The sequence below is a fragment of the Crocodylus siamensis genome, chromosome 1 (assembly GCF_052110815.1).
Source record: "Crocodylus siamensis isolate JL-2025a chromosome 1, ASM5211081v1, whole genome shotgun sequence".
Lineage (NCBI taxonomy): Eukaryota > Metazoa > Chordata > Crocodylia > Crocodylidae > Crocodylus > Crocodylus siamensis.
In genome coordinates this window covers 298,795,808-298,813,785 of record NC_143395.1, presented here as the reverse complement: position 1 = coordinate 298,813,785, position 17,978 = coordinate 298,795,808, and the positions used below count along the sequence as shown (strand labels likewise).

The 17,978-nt window shown below is 41.9% G+C and overlaps 1 protein-coding gene across 4 annotated transcripts in view; it reads right to left on the bottom strand.

Annotated features, from left to right (window-relative positions):
• MAP4K4 (mitogen-activated protein kinase kinase kinase kinase 4) overlaps positions 1-17,978 on the bottom strand; it is a 217,776-nt gene that overhangs the window by 88,099 nt on the left and 111,699 nt on the right. The window lies entirely within an intron of this gene.

The window sequence follows — 17,978 nt, the reverse complement described above, 5'->3', positions numbered from 1 at the left end:
GTCCATAGCCAAAAGGTTCATGATTTACCATATAGTTCATCGGGCTGAGCCCCAGCAGAGTCAGCAGTGTGTCAAGCTATGGTGACCCCACAGCTTAGCACTGCTCAGTATGCATGTGCACTCCAAATATTCCAACCCCATAAAGGATCTATGTGCCAATTAGCCCTCCACTCATAACTGGTACCAGGTGTTCTTGTCACAAGTCCTGAGATCCTCCAAAAGTGCATTTGCAGAGGAGGTACAGGGCAACCTGGTCCCGCTCCATCTTATGGAGAGCAGGGCCACACTAATCACATGTGACATGCTGAGACAGAGGTCAAAAGAGGGATTTTGGATTTGGGGCTCCACTTAGGGATGTTTGCCAGACATTTAAGGCTAGTGAAGAAACAGGAATCGCTGGAAACGGAAAAAGGTGCAGTTCAGCTATGGGAATGAAAACAAGGTTATGTATTCATTGTGGTAGCTCACCATGACTTTAAAAAGAGCTAGTGCTGCAGGGGACTGTGTGCAATGGGCACTACTATGCATCTTATTTAGATGGGCTACGCTAACCTATCCTTGTGGTAGATTCCTGTCAGGGGAAATACCATGACCCCCAAGGTGGTTTTCCTACTGGCTGGGAAAGACCTCTTTCCTGGCAGGGGACAGTACCCTGACCAAGGTAATGCATAGTTAGCCTTCCACTTTCACTTCCAGTGGGAAGATCTGGGTCATACACTGACTATGGAAATGGATGAATCCTTCCTAGCTTGCTCCTGCAGTCATACAGCTGAGGGCAAGCAAAATTCAGGGGCATCTGAATCCCAAGCCTCTAGGCTTAGGCCTGAATATAGGATACCCGCCAAAAGATTTGGAAGCACCTGAAGCCCCATGTGGGAGTAGAGGTTGTTTGCTGGTAGTAGGGCCACATAGGGTTCTCCAATGATTCATAGACTTGCAATTGATTTGGCTGATTTGACTTGGAACACAAAAAAAATTAAGGAAAAAAGGTAGATTCCTGTCAATATATCGTCCCACTGTGGGCCATGTGTTATAAACTCATCTCAGCATTGGCTGTACTTAGTCAACTTGATAGCTGGTTTCCATGCATCGAGCACAAGTTGCTTTTGACAGCAGTTTAGTAATAGACAATGCATTAAAGAAGTTTCTTGTATGCAAATATAATATGAGGGGACCCTCCCCGCTTCCTGACTGGGAAAGGAAAAACCTCATGTTGAATTCAAGTAAATACAGGATATTTACATTTGGTATTTTATTTTGGTGCCTCGAGTCTAGAAAAGATTGAGAACCACTGGTCTACCCTTTGCCTGCGGAAGTAATTTCTGGCTGTGACCTCTGAGCAATCTAGATGTCTCTAACAAGCTATTTTGATCAGCAGCAAAAGAGTTAAATCATCTTTAAATTGTAGCTCTTGCATGCTTTATTGTTAACAAGCCACAAAAATAAATGGAGGAAGTTCAGAACTCTCTCTGGACTAAATGTTGAGCCTCCTACGCAAAACACAAGTAATAACTATAACGTATGCTATATATAAAAATGTGGTGTGGGATAAAAAAGAATGATATAACAGGCAATATGGTTAAAATCTCCCCCTAAAATTAAAATTAACACCTTACCACACATGCAAAACTTAAAAGCCAAATGTTGGGTTAAGCCAGCCTCATAAGCCTCCAAACATATGAATTCCTCCTAACTATATATAGCCATATAATGCAAAAACTTTAGTTCTGACCTCAACAGCATCAGTGTACATGCCTGCATGACATCTGTGCACTATGATGATGCAGTTTTTTTCCCCCCTACAGGAATGGGAGATTTCAAAATCAAATCAGTCATTGCCTACAAATCAGCCTTGGTTGCCTTATATCTGAAGAAAAAGCCTCACCCTGTTACATTCTTAACATTAAGAAGCCTAAAAGGCAAAAGTAAAGAATGAAATTGAAAACTCTCTGCAAAGAAAGTAACTGAACAAACCAACACTACAACCAGTAAAAGTACCAATGAGCAAACCTCAGCAATTATTGCTACGTTGGACCTGGTTCAGAGAGGTGTGCTACAGCTTGGAAACAGTGCCTAGTTCATTAGGGCCATGCTGTGGACAAGCACGATTCTAATGCTGGAGGTCCCTGGTGTTGGGTAAGGAGACAGTAGTTACACAGGTGCTAAACAATGACGACTCTAAGCAGGTAGGTAGCTGCTTCAGATTCAATGAGATGCCGTACAGAATTTTAATCAGGGATTGGCCCCAAATTGGATTAACTGTCAAAGTACTTTAAGTGTTGAAACCAACAAAACTAGGCATCCCAGTAAAATTATGAACATCCTACACTACAATAAGGTTCTCATTAATGCTACAGAACAAAATACTTTAATCTTCAAATCGGATGAAGTCCAGCCTTCACGTCTATCTTCATCACTGTTGAACTAGTCAAGATTGCCAATTGCCAGGTAGACTCTCTGGAGTTCCTAGTAACACAGCCCAATATTTTTCTTTACAGAAAAAGCCAGCACAGGTAGCATAATCCATATTTTTTGCATACTAGTTACATATACATTATCACTCTCCCTTTCAGAACGAGAATATCTCTCTCAAGAGTTATTAAGTGATAATGTTACATAGGGAGATCTTTTCTATAAACACATGCAATACTGGAACCCCAAATCTACTTCTTTTAAAACCTTCTGCTTCAATGACATGTTTACTCAAATGGAATTTTGCCTATTAAATAAATGAATGCACCTTTAAATCAAGAAAGCAGTAATCATTAAATGCATCACATACAATGACAGAGGACGTATTGTTTTCTACCATGACCTACAAACCGTGATACAAGGCCTTTTTCATATCTCCATACCATTGTACAACTGCTGCCAAAGAAATTCTTGATTTAAGGAAAAAAATCCCATCCAAATCCGTATGAAAAAAAATGCCATTCCCAGTGAATTAACAAAATTCAAAAGAATACTACAGGCATTAGCAAAGTTACAGTTGGGCTCCATCTGCTTTTGTTTTTGGAATATACTAACAGATGACAGCAGATGCCTTGCATAAGCCTACCTTCTTCCAGTAGTTATCTGAAAGGAATAGGTTTGTTTTTCATTCTCTAAAACACTATTTTTTAAAAGTATGTATAATTTTATTTACATTCCAGATTAGCAAAACTCCCAAATCTGTAAATATGGGGCGCAATACATAAACATGGCTTTTTCTGAGCCAGTCTCCTGGCTTATATGCCAGACTCATTTATCAAGCACATATTCCCCCCGTAACTTTGCGGGTTAGTTCCGTTATAGATCTGAAACCAGTTATCCCATGAATCTGTGCGTCTCATTTCCCTGCACACTTGAATTCAAAGTCACAAAATGCTATGGCAATGGGCCAATGTAAAAACTGAAGTAATTTGTGAGCCAGATACCGGTCTAAAAATAGTAGGCTGAACATGTGGAAAGAGTGGGAGAGTCGGGGAATCCCAGCTCTAGATTCTTGCCTAGCTTTTTGTTCCTGGGTTTCCAGGTGGTGAATGTTGCAAAAACTATCCCTGCTTAGCATCTACCAGAGACAAAACACTCATCTTGTACGGGCTCCTCCTTCACTAGCCCTGCAAGGAATCACAGCCAGATCTCCTTTCAAATACGAGAGGTACTCTAAGGCAGGTCCTGAAGGAAGAATAATATGGAAAGAGATGAAGAATCCTCCTTTTATAGAGTACTTCTCAGCATTTAAAAATTGAAAAAAACATCAATTAATTTGCTTCCCTTCTCTCTGTAGAACAGAAATGCCTCAATTATTTCATACAGTTTTCACTTGTTTATATTTGTATGTGAAAGACAATTTATAATTAAATAGTTTACAATTAAATGTTTACTGTCTTTTTTTTTTAAACCAAAAGGTGAAAATGACAGCACTCAAATAATTTGTATTGCCAATGAATACACAGCTCTTAGAAAAAGGGGAAACAGTTTCTATCAAAAAGACAACTTCTTTCTTCCTTCCTCCCCCCTCCCCATTAATTTAACGGACCTAGGGAGCAAGGACAATTCTAGCCTGGGGACAGGCTTCACACCCTCTGACACCTGAATGAAACAAAGTATCACTATACAACTCTCAATACAACTCCAAAGGATTTTATAATTTAGTAAAGGGCTTTTATTCAATTCAAATATTTATGTTTCATTTAATTAAAAATTGCAACAGCAGGTAAAGTGCGGAGGGAAATTCACAGATCAAAAAAATTAAAACACCAAAATACTGTACCTAGTATACAATTTAGAAATGGATTTGTTGCACAGTACATTCAGGGGCATGTACACACACAGAAAGGACAGAAATACTTACAAGGTTAATATCTGCAATGTCCAAATAAAACACTTATAAATAATGTTTCATTATCACTATTTCCAATGTAGCGAACCACTACAGAATAACAGCCTGTAACATTCATGGGGACACATTAGCACATGGGGGAGCAAATAGCTCAACCGCCAGGGATTTCTCTCTCTCTCCTGCTTGTGGTACATTTTTTCCAGTTACATTTCTTATTAAAAAAAATATTCTAACCAAGTATTCTCACTATTTGCCTCTAGGTCCACATATCCAAGATGATTTCACAAGCTAGTAATAGGTCATTTAAGTTATTAAGTTAATTTAAGCTGCTGAATTTATACTGAGATCTCTGCTCAGTTCCCACTGACAGAATTAAAAACGAGAACCAGCCACTAAAATTCATCTCAGAAAGAATGGACTACAGTGGAAAATATCCATGCAGCAGTAGAGAGCTGCAGAAACACTTACTCTGTCAACTGACAAATGGAAAATTTGCTGCTTAGCTTTTTCACATCTGGGCCTGACCTCTAAGCAGGGTATCAGAAATACTTTTATGAAGTCCAGGGGCCATACCCCAGTATCCTTCATACCAGAGATACACAGAAGTGGTGAGATCTTATTTATAGACATACAAACCTTTAAGAGTAATCCCCATATGCAGTAGCTCTTTCCACAGAATCTTCTCTCTCAGAGATATCCCCCAAAATGTGTCTTAGCCAGGGCAGATGGCATTCTTGGTGGATATCTGGAGGGGCTGGGGGCAGATGGCATTCTCTGCCCCCAGCCCCTCCAAATACCAATTTTTCCTATTATGAAAATTCTCCTCTCTCACACCCTCCAAACCCCGCATCCAGCACAAGACATTTTTAAGTTGTACTGCCAGTAAGGAAACATTACATCGGGAGCTGATAGAATGAAGATGTCCTATCTATTCCTAAATCCACACTCCTAAGGCTCTATTTTCAGCATCATCATTGAGGGGAGCTTCTTATGGGAGGATGCCACTGCTAAGGATTAGACATAGAGGGTGCTTGCAGAGGTTAAGCCAAAAAAACCCCAGTGCTTTACTTTAAATTCAGTACTTTCCTGTGCCAAGCACCACGCATGCCCCGAAGAGGGAGCGTGTTACTTCAACCTGGTTCACCTAACATCTGTATAGATTGGGTGCTTTAGTGGGGCTTTTTTGGTGCTTTTATCTAATAGCTGATTGAGTCAGCTTTAGCTAAAAGCACCAAAAAGCCCCACTGAAGCACACAATCTTTAAAGATACTGCAAACCGGATATGACGTAATGCACTGACCCTTGGGGGGGGTTGTTGTTTTTTTAACATCTACAAGCAGCCCAAATGAATAGCAACGGACTAGTTTTTGCAACAGAGAATGGTGGTGACATCTAAGTAGCTTTCTTCTGTAGTGGCTGCTGTTTTCTCTATCCAACAGAAAATAGAAAAGAATGAGATCTGATCCCTAATGGATTTGGTCTGGCCAAAATGTATGGCACTGAAGTATACCTTACTGTGAAGGATGTGGATAGTCTTTGGACTAAGTTGTTAGGTGAAAGGCAACAAAGAAACCCTTTCCCTACAGCAGTGGCTCTCACCCTTATACACAGACTCAAGGTACTTCTCACAAATGCCAACTTTTATTCATTTTTTGACTACATAAAAATACAGCAATTCTTCTGTTGCAAAATCAAAGGTCAGAGTATTTTTGACCCTATGGGTTTCTATTTGAAAATGCCTGATTTATCTTGTGAATCATGTATAGGTGTTAGTACATTTAACAGTATGCTATGCAACAGCACAGCACAACAGCCTTCAACATCCCTTAAGACATGGGTGGGCAAAATGCAGCTCAGGGGCTAGATGTGGCCCACCAAGCCGTTCTGTCCAGCCTGTGGGGCCCCTAAAAAAATTTAGACAATTAATATGCACCTGCCCTGGGCTGTCTGTCATGCGGCCCTCAATGGCTTGCCAAAACTAAGCAAGCAGCCTTCTGCCCAAAATAACTGCCCGCCCCTGCCTTAAGAGGATCTCACAGCACCCCCAACTCTTGCCACACCCTGGTTGAAAATCACTGCCTGGAAGTGATCAACTCGTTAAGAGCAAGTTTGCACATCATCTTCACTGCTCTTTTCACATCCAGAACAAAACTATGCTTTTTCTTCTGAATATTCAGAAAGTAGGAAAGGGGAAAATGAATGATTTCCTGTGAGAGACCGAGGAAGCATTAACTGTAGTTTCAAGTTAGTCTGGAATATAAAGAAATCCCTTGCCTTTCCACAACTGTATTTTCTCTCATGAACTCTAATTTTAGGGACCGGTTTTAAACTGTGCTTTGGCCAACAGCACCATGCTATACGAGTTCTCCAGTTTTCTGCCAGTTTTCTTTTCTTTTTTTTTTTTTTTTTTAAAAGGAGCATTATTATGAGATTTTGAGCAAATACCCTTTCATTAAACAATTTGATATGCATAGCAAACACACACACACACACACGCATGCTGTATAGCACAATCTAAGATGTGCAATGCTATTTGTAGGCCTATACACTAAGGAAAGAGCCAGCAGGAGGTTTTTAAATACCTAAAAAGTTGTTTCTTTGTGCCACTCTGCATGGGTTCCCATGGTTACAGCCTCCACATAAAAGAGAGACATGGCTTGTTTCTTTAAAAATGATCAACCTCCTTTTGCTGATTTACTACAACGCTGAAAACATCTTGGCTCAAAAGACTAGGGACACAGGAAAGGGGGCGGGGAGGGAGTGAGAAATACAGTTGAAAGGAGAGGGCAAGTGCATGGAAATCATTTCCGCAAAGAAATGTTCTATGATATAAGGGGGTGCTGATGTATGGAGACAGCATCCTGTTTAAAACCGACAGTATCAATTTGAGGTAGGGTACCCAAACATATAACAAAACATGTTGCCATCTGAATGTCGGTCTACTACTGTGACAAGTAAATCGCAAGATCACTGAAACTGAAAGGGATTCCCCACCCCCACCTTTCCTTCTTTTTTTACTTTGTGTATTTGGCTTCACTCTAAAACAGCCAGTTCCTTGTTTCCCCTATACAGGCAGTCTTTGCTGTTTACGTAGGTGTTCCACAGAGAGGTGACAAACCCTCCATTTTTAAGTAGACTTGGTGACATTAATGTGTTCCCTTAACCTTCAGCACTCAGGCCCCAAACCAAAATTGAGGACCCATAGACTGTAGTTCACAGTGAATTTGTAAATTACACAATATCAGTTCTGCTAAGTGTCCAAGTAGACAGAATAATGTTTCATCTTGGGTGCCTGCCAGAATTAAACATACAATTCTCTAACATGATTCCTGTGGCTTTCATTCTGCTCACACAGGCAAGAACGCATCTGTCATAACATGGTATGGCCACAAGATCCTTGCCGAGGCCAGGGAAACGAAATGGAATGCATCAAGAGTAGACATGGCTACAGTCAGCAGCGGACAGAACAGCCCAGACAGAGTGCAAACCTTGACAGCAGTCATGCCCTGCCTGCCTCAGCACTCGCACTACTGCTAGTTCTGGTAGTGGTACCACATTCTTAGGGAAACTGCAGCATTTTCACAAACTGCTGGTGTACATATGGCCCTGAAGTAGTTAACTGCCATAACTGTGCTAGCATCCAAACCTTGTCACGCTTGTTGCATTGACCATTTTTACACATAGTGAAGAACTAAAATCTGAGTTTCCCCAACATACATTTAAGCAAGCATGGTATACAAATGTGACAGTGTTCTAAAGTAGGATTGGGTCCCCTCCTGTGATCTCCCACCACTTACAGCCAAAATTTAAGCACCAGCATGTTTGCTAGCTGAGTACTACACTAAAGAAGGTTTAAAAGGAATGGCAGTAGCAGCAGCAGTACTTACTCTGGTATAGTTAGAAAGTTATATAGCTACAACAACAAAAGACCCTACATGTCCATGCAGTTACACTTTCACAGAATCTTCTTTATACACCCTAATTCCTCTACACTTTTATAAGTAAAGTTAATTGTGGTCCACCCATTGGCATACTTCATCTTATGGTCAAAGGAGATCTCTGTGTCTGTCTCTCATAGACACGCATATACTCATAGCCCCAGGCAATACCTCACCCAAAGTTTCCCTCGATAACACAATTATTGCCACAGTGGGATGTCCAATTATTTGGTATGGTACAGCATGTTGTAGCATTCCTAGGTAGAAAGAATTGGAATGATATGCCTATTACGAGAACTGTGCTACAACCAAGGACTGTAGCTCAAAGGGCTGCATATATAGATGGGCATAACCCAAACCACACACGTTACAGCATTTTATGGAACCACAGAAATCCAATGCAACTGTTCTGGCAGATGGGACCAAAGTCTTGAAGATCAAACCTAGAATAATGGAGGTGGGAAGAAGGAATATAGACAATGCAGTTTCTCTTCCACCTTCCTAACAGCAATTCACTGCCAGCATTTGGGAACAGAGCTTCTGAAGCACCATCCCGTAAGTCATGCTCTTGTTTCCTGGGCTTTTGCTGCCCCTGAGAGAAATGGTAATTGAGACAGGAAGCAACACTACAATCCAGAACTTTTAGGAGACAGGTTAACCTGTTTCTTCCAGCCTCAAAAAACAAAAGTGTCAGGTTCTAAAGCAAGGTCTGGTTTTTGTTTTCTAAACGATCAAAAAACCCCAAAAAACCAGACCCCACCAAAGGCCATTTAAGTAGAAACTCACAAGAGACAGTACATGCAATAGGCCTTTGGTTATGATTAAAGCATTTGCACAAAGGAGGAACTGTACTATAAAAGTGAACAAAACCACCTTCACAGGCTGGATGTTTCAGATCATTTTCCTTTCTGCCAGTCTTCCTCCCTGACAGCCAGCATCTTTGTGAGGCTGCTCTCACTCTCCCTCTTTACTGAACACCCCTCACCTAGAGTAGCTGTGTTCTGTATTGACAGTGGCTCCCCAGATGGCTCAATTTTCATCGTCTTAAGGTGCTCTGGCTTGAAAGATTTAGAGACACACTGGAGCAGAACCCATTCTGATCTGCCTTGCATCTTGGAACTGCAGTGTAACCCCTTCTATCTGGTGACTGCTGCTCTGCTTCCCAGTTCAGATTTCTTTAGCCTGACAATCCTGCTGTCCCACAACTCTGATCAACACAGAATGAAAACTGGTCCTGCATTGCAACTGGTTCCAACACTGCTACAGGAAAAGTCATTTGAATTGCATCCAAGATCTGAAAATCTGTCTAGATCTGGGTGTTAGATTTATTTGCTTTGCGAGGAGATAACATCATTATTTCCAATAGTTGGGTTCTCTTTGCTGTTCAGGGGAAAATCTGCCTGCAATTTAATTCAATTCAACTCTATATCAGCTATGAATTGACAGATTAACATTGACCTGCTGCAAAAGGGCTGCAGCATAACGTCAGTGTTATGGAGCTTCACAATGAGGTCCTATTTGTAGACAAACCTTGTTCTGAAGATGGACAGCCTTTGTTTGAACCCAAGTATCGCTGACAATTTGCAGAGGAGAACTAACCCAGGGATCCATAAAAAAGTTACAGGGCTGCCAGGGTTCCAGCATCATTATGTCCCGTACGGATGTCATTCAACATGGCAGGTTGTGAGAATACTGCTGTGCTAACTAGCCAAACTTCTGTCACAGCTGCAGAGAGTTTAGTTTCTATGGTGAACCAGTGAAAAGCATACTCCAGAGAAGTGGCAAAGAGGTGTTGGGTCTGACTCTGCTAATAGAAAAAACTGATTATACAGTCTTCAGGGCTGACCAATTGGCTTCACAGCTGCAGTTTCTTTTTGTGATCCCTTTCTCCAAAATGATGCAATAATGATAGGAGGAACCATTCTAATACCCTGCTCTAATGCCCCTTGCAACTTAATAGGGGCTTCTTTCAATTCAGACTAAAACTTTAGAACTGATCAGACAAGGTGAGAAGACAATGACAGACTCCAGGAGGGGAAGAAGCAGATTCTCCCTACCCATTTAATAATTCTTTGTGTTGCCATGCTACAAGACTGCACAGTGCACAACCAACCCTGTCCTACTCAGAAACAAAGCACATTGGATACCTTAGTAAAAAAAAAAAAAAAACAACCTGGTGAGGGGATCATACTCAAGAGAGGGTAGATTTTTTTTTCACTCTTCTGAAGTAGGTACGTGACAAAGTGGCTGCCAGCAGTTCTGCTGTTGTCAGCCTGACTAACGTAACTGTAAAGTAAGGAGAGGCAATTTGTCATGTAGCTGATTTAAAACCAGACAACATCACAGGAAAATGGTCCACAACCACAGCTAAACTGCATTCAGCTAGCAGGACAGCTGACAAATACCATCAACTACACTTAAACTGGACAGCAAAGACCATGACTTAAAAGCACAGGACACTGACTGGCTTGCTTTCTCTAAAACAAAGGAGATGGGTAGCAGTCAAGAAGAAAACCTGCATCTCCTGACAGTCTTGTACTTCTGTTACCTAAATACAGGAGATGCAATATTACTTCTGCCTTTGGCTACACTACTGTTTTCTGTAGCACAAGGGGATGCCAGGGTGGGGAGAAACATAAAAGTAATCCAATTCTTTCACAAACCAGCAGGATACTGTATCCAGTTATTTACTTAGCACAGTTTTATATAGACTAGATTGGACAAGTCATAAAGCACTGTGCACATGACTTGAGAGATGCTGCTATTAAAAAGGCACGTGGAAAAACTTTCCCAAACTGAAGTCCAGCAGAGAGCCAAGGGGAGTGGGTTAAAGGTTGGGAAGGAACAGCAATGTCATGGATATGGTACACAGACTCAGGGCAAGGGACTTCGTTGGTCTTTCCCACATCCTTAGTTATAGAAACATTTCAAGAGCATTTCTTACCTAAGAATATAAGACTAACTGATGGAGAGAACTATGAAGCAAGTCCCCAGAAGAGTTAAAACAACTCAACACGAAGTGTCTGGAGTAAACTACAAGTTAAAAATTCAGATGCAAGCAGGGCTGTAAAGCAAATGTTTGCCATAAAAGGATTTTGCTGCATAATGGGTGACTTCAAACCAAATGGTGACTGCCAAACTTAAACTGTATTTGGTATTAATAACAGTTGCATTTAAATTTAATATGCAGTATGAAAATGCTACAGGTAACACATAACACATGATCATCTGAACTCAAGCATCTTAACTAGCACTGTCTGATAAGTCATTTCCACAACATAAATCCATAAAGGAACACAGAATCTGCAACAGAACAATCAAAACCAGACTAAGGGATTTTCAGTTTATTTGCCCCCCCCCCCACACACTGTAATATTTACACTACCCTGAAAATAATCGTAAAGATATCCATATGCTATGGATTTTCATTATTTTCCTTGTTAAGGTGACTCAATTCCAGCCATAAAGTATCTTTCAACTTTACACACTGCTTAAGCTTCTTTTTTTTTTTTTAGTTGCTACTGAAATGCTCTTTGCACTATGAGATCTCTCACCCTATGCCCATTGTGGCTTCATCAGTACAAAGTCAACGTGTGATCAATCCATAAGCCTAAAGTTCAGGCTTTTATGTTCCCCTGCCCTCCCATACAGGAAGTTTATATGGAAAGCTCCCCTTTCCCCTCCTCAGCATTTCAATATTGTGACTAGTCACAATAAATTCAATGTTCAATTCAATTCACAAAATTCAATTCAATTCTAACTGATGTGATTTTCAGTGAAAAATGTTTTCTTTTTCAAAACTGAACCTGAAAAGGGGCATGGCAACATAAGCACAAAATAAAGGAAAACATTTTCATAAAGCTGTGTGGGGTCTGAGCCGAATTGTTTCCATTTAATTTCAGAATACTTAGAGAAAATATTTGCCTCAAGTCTGAAGTTACTACTCCTGTTTGTAAGCACTGCTTGGAATCATCAATACTTAGGTTTACCCAACCAAACAAACTGTTTGTAGGTCTAGGCATTTTTTAGTTAAAGGTTCAGGTTTACCTGCATGGGGTTCTCCAACATATATTGAGGATTTCTAACTTTTTAGACTTTCAGCAAACTCATGATCAGAAACCAATACCACACACACCTTTTATTCCCAAATCAGTCCTCCAAAGTTGGAGTGTGTATCTGGAGCAAGGAAACTGATTTTTCTTGAATGGAACAGAAACTGGGTAGAGCATTGCTGCAACCAGAAGCAAGTAAACGTTGTGCTGTAAGTAGAAGAGGGCACAGCTCTGTGTTAACCCTCTCAGAGCCACAGCTACTGGCTAAGCGCAGTAGCTTGTGCCTGAAGCAACTAACCTGGCTCAGGGCAAGTGAACTACTGCATATAGTCTGTAGTATATCTTAATGAAGTTTGTGGTATGGTTACACTTCATTATTTACAAGGACTTATGTAAAGTACTATTTACAGTAAAATAACCACCTTATTATTGCCCTTGCAAGCCTAGCCTTGTTGCTACACTCCAGGAAGTCCCTGCTGCCTTATCCAAACTGTCTTCTGGGATGCCACATAAGGACTTAAGTCTCACCAGTTAGCTATGACTCTGCAATAATCTTTTTTTCTATATTCAGCCTTTCAAAAATAAGGTTTTTGGGGGAGGGAAGTGTGCTATGTGAGAAAATATGGTAGATAAAGTTGAACAGGATGAATTTTGTGGCCATTTTCTCTATACTTCTAAAACTTCTACTATTCCCAATACAGAAACTATCACATATGCATCCACACCACTAGTTAGACTGGAAGAGCTCAGTTTTTTAAGCAGGGAAGCACAGTGCGTACTGAAACATGTCACTGAAACTTGTAGCCTGAGCTACGATTCAGCAGTCCTTCTGGCTGCAGTCATTACAGTTAAGTTTTGTAAAACATCTTATATTCAAACCCATTTCCTCAATTGCATACACTGTTAGTTACTTGTCATTAACCTGTGAACCTGGGGAATTTACAAGTCCATATACTAAAGCAGGATGAGATTGTAAATTCAAGGAACCCAATGTCTCTGGAGCAAGGATTACTGAAGGAAGTTTATTCAGCCCACCACTGAAGAATTTACAGCACATTTGTAACCACCACCAAAACATTGGTTTAGAATAAAACTTGTAGGTCCCACTGGGAAAGCCTGTGATACTTGCAAACTGCACAAACTACTCTCTCAGAATCTCTCTTGCTCACCATCTTAACTCATTTGAAAAAAGAGTCAGGAAAGTTAGGTGAAAATAAAATGCACTAAATATAGCACAATGGTTGCAAAGTCAAGCACTTGAAGGTAAGAACATTTCAAAGCATAAAGACTTCTCCCACAACATTAACTCCAGTGTATTGTACATTTTTGTACAGCTAGAATTTTTGTCTACTCTGTGTTCATGAAATTTGTCAGCTAAGACCCTTCCACACATTACAGGCATTGCACACGTAACTGGTTAACTGCGCAACTACCTGGAGACCAGCTACACGTGTAAAGTAGTTATCACACGATAAAAGTTTCAACCAGCTATGAAGTTAAGACTTTGAAAATGTGTATTAACTTTATAGCTGGTTGTTATCAAGCTTTATTTTGCATGTGTAACAGGATCTTCCCTGCGGCTGGGAGCCTATCAACTGACAAGGCTCCCAGCCTCAGGGGTGCACCATGCCCAGTGTACAACCCCTGAGCCCTACGGATCATGGTAGCTGTGATCCCCAGGGTCCAGGGGTTTTGTGCACTCCCAAGACCTAGGGATTACAGCAACTGCAGTCCCCAAGTCAAGGGATCGCCGCACCTCATGGTGTATGAAATCATTACAGCAGAGATCATCCAGCCTGGAGATATGTGGGGTGCCCCTAGGTGGCTGAGATCCCCTCAACCTCAAGAGGGGGACTGCCAACTACAGGAATTTGCTTCTTGTTGGTGCAGGGGGAGCCCACAATCAGGCTCTCCCTGAACCAGCAATAAGACGTGAAGGAATCTAATGTGTGATCCAACTATCACGACTCCTGCCATGCATGTGTGGCATCTCAATTCCATCATGCCTTTACCTGCATGTGTACAGGGGGCCTTAATGTTTGCTTACTTGGGGGGAGAGAGGGTAGTGCAAGTGAATATATATATATTTTAATTTCATAGATTTCATAGACATTAGGGCTGGAAGGGACCTCGGGAGATCGAGTCCAGCCCCCTGCCCAAAGGGAAGGAAGTCAGCTGGGGTCGTAGGATCCCAGCAAGATAAGCATCCAATTTACTCTTGAAGGTGTTCAATGTAGGTGCTTGAACCACCTCCGCTGGCAGACTGTTCCAGACCTTGGGGGCTTGGACAGTAAAGAAATTCTTCCTTATGTCCAGCCTGAAACAGTCTCACAGTAGTTTATGACCGTTCGACCTCGTCATCCCTTGGGGCGCTCTGGTGAACAAACGTTCCCCCAGATCCTGGTGGTCACCCTTGATAAACTTATAGGTGGCCATCAGATCACCCCTGAGCCTAGGATTTTCCAGGCTAAAGAGTCCCATGGCTCTCAGCGTAAGATCTGTTTTCCTGACCTCTGATCATGCACGTGGCTCTCCTCTGGACTCTCTCAAGCTTCTCCACATCCTTTTTGAATTGTGGAGCCCAAAACTGGACGCAGTACTCCAGCTGCGGCCTCACCAAGGCCGAGTACAAGGGGAGAATGACGTCCCGGGATTTACTCGAGAAGCATCTATGGATGCAAGCCAGCATTTTGGTTGCTTTACTAGCCGCAGCATTGCATTGCAGGCTCATGTTCATCTTGTGGTCAATGATGACCCCCAAGTCTCTTTCTTCTGTAGTGCTAACCAACGTAGCACTGCCGAGCCTATAAGGGTGCTGCAGGTTTTTCCTCCCAAGGTGGAGAACCTTGCATTTTTTGGTGTTAAACACCATGAGGTTCTCATCTGCCCATTTGCTGAGCTTGTCCAGGTCAGCCTGGATCACCCGCCTGTCCTCTGGCATGGATGCTTTGCCCCAAAGTTTGGTGTCATCGGCGAACTTGGCCAGTCCACTCCTGACTCCAATGCCCACATCGTTAATGAAGATGTTGAACAGTGTGGGTCCCAGGACAGAGCCTTGAGGGACCCCACTGGTCACAGGGCACCACAATGAGTGACTGCCATCAATCACAACCCTCTGGGTCTGACCACGGAGCCAATTTCCCAGCCAGAGGATCATGGTGGAGCCAAGGCCACAACTGGCCAGTTTGGCCAAGAGGTGATCATGGGATACCAGATCAAAAGCTTTTTTGAAGTCAAGATATATGACATCAATCTCTTCTCCCTTGTCCAGGTGATAGGTCACCTGGTCATAGAAGGAAATGAGATTGGTCAAACAAGACCTACCCGCAACAAACCCGTGCTGGCTGTCCCTTAGAATGTTAGCCTGGGCCAGTCCCTCAAGGATGGCCTCCTTAATAAACTTTTCTAAGATCTTCCCCAGGATAGAAGTCAGGCTAATGGGCCTGTAGTTAGCCGGATCCACTCTCCTCCCTTTCTTGAAGATCAGCACCACATTGGCCTTCTTCCAGTCTTCGGGCACTACACCAAAGCGCCAGGAGTTTTCAAAGATCCGTGCCAGGGGCTGGGCTATGACGCTCGCCAGCTCCTTGAGTACCCTGGGGTGCAGATTGTCAGGGCCAGCTGACTTGAAGGTATCCAGCTTCTCAAGGTGTTCCTTCACGAGGTCAGCATTTATGGAGGGTAAGGGATCCTCCTCACCCAGATTTCCCTGTCCCATAGCAGGCATGGGCATCCCATGTGACTGATGAAAGACTGACGCAAAGTGCCTATTTAATAGGTTGGCTTTTTCCTGGGCGTCAGTTGTCAGTTGCCCCATCTGGTTTAGCAGGGGTCCAACGTTGCCCTTGCTTTTCCTCCGGCTCCCCACATATCTGAAAAAGGACTTTTTGTTGTCCTTGATGCTTGAAGCTAGTTGGAGTTCAGTTGCAGTCTTGGCTTTCCTGGCTTGCTCCCTGCAGGACCGGACCAGCGCGGAGTAACCCTCCTTGGAAGTGAATCCTGTCCTCCATCCTTTGTAGGCTTTCCTTTTTAGCCACAGGAGGTCCGCTAGGTCTCTGGAGAGCCAGGGGGGCTGCTGTGCCTTCTTGCTGCCTTTCCTCCGCGTTGAGATAGATTTAGCTTGTGCATTGAGGATCGCTTCCTTGAGAAGCAACCACTCTTCTTGAACTCCCATCTACTAATAAACAGGGATCCTGGTTTTCTCCCATTTAGAAAAATCCCCAATTTTCAGTTTAAAAAAGTAACCTCAATTCCACGTTTTTCCATGATTAAAATGAAACACCACTAGATATAGATATTGATATAGCTCAGTGGCATTTCATTTAAATCACAGAAAAATGTGGATTTGGAGTTACTTTTTTAATTGGGGATTTTTTTATTTTTTTTTTAAATCAGAGAAAACCAGGACCCCTGCTAATGAGTGACATAAAAGAGGATGTGCAGCATAACCAAATTACAACTTTGTGGAAGATTACTTAAATTTTGTAACAGCCTGCCTCATAAAAAAACTTGCTGTACTGATACAAGCTTTTGCTGTTTAAAGCATACTAGCATCAAGTCAGCATTCCCTGGCTTTTTTTTTTTTCCCCTACATTACTATGGTGATGTAGCAGTGCTCCTCCACGAAGGCAGCCTTTGATAATCTTATGGGTGAAAACTGATCTTTATCATTCCATTTTATGAAACAAGAATGTCTAGTGCTCGGCAGACATAACAGTTTAAGTAAAAGATCAGCAGTCTCAGTGTGATACCACTGCAAGGAGATTCAGAACTATGACTGAACTCTTATCAGTTGACCTACACCTGGGTGCTGGTTTATACATTTTTCCCCCCAGGTGGCTTATTCATAATGCTCTAAGTCCACCCGCCAGGATCCTGTATCCAAGGGATCACTTCCAAGTGGGGGTGCACGCACACAGATGTCGAAAAATGAAAGTCTGCAGTGATCCTCTTAAACTTATGTCTGAGGTGCACGTTTACATTCATTGTAAATGCTCTGCCAATTAGAGACACCGACTAGTAGAACACACAACAGAAACTCTGATATGTTAAAAAAATTGTTGGAGATTAATTGGTGTAGAACAGTAGGTTGTTGGTCTGAAGTTACTTGCTCCATCTGCATAGACAGCAGGGTCAGTCCGACACTGCTCGCCTTCTCTCTCTCACACACATACCCACCCTGAATTTTCAGTCTGAAGCCCATGTAATAATTGCAGATATAATGCCATATAGCACAAGTGGAATCTATGGGAGAAACCTTCATTATTCTGATCGGTTTTAAATAATTTAATTAAAATTAATATAATTTTGAATACCATAAACTGTGGATATTAGATACATACAGATTTAAGTATGGACATATATTTTTATTGCTGGGTTAAATTTCCTCTCTTCCCCATCTAAAGCTCCACAGTAAATCCCCCGAGTCAGTTTCAACCACTATTTTACACTGCTGAGTTCTGCCAGCAATCTGCTCATCATTCTAGCAGATGTTTGTTTTCAGGCCACTGGGAACTTTATTGGACCTATTTCCTTTTAATATATTTAAACCGTTTTTAGGCTGTAAATGTTCTATGTGAAACCACTGTCCTCAACCCCCTTTCCCTATTTGCCTCTCTCAAAGTAGAAGCTTGAAATTATGTATTTAAAAAGGCAGCGCTGTCT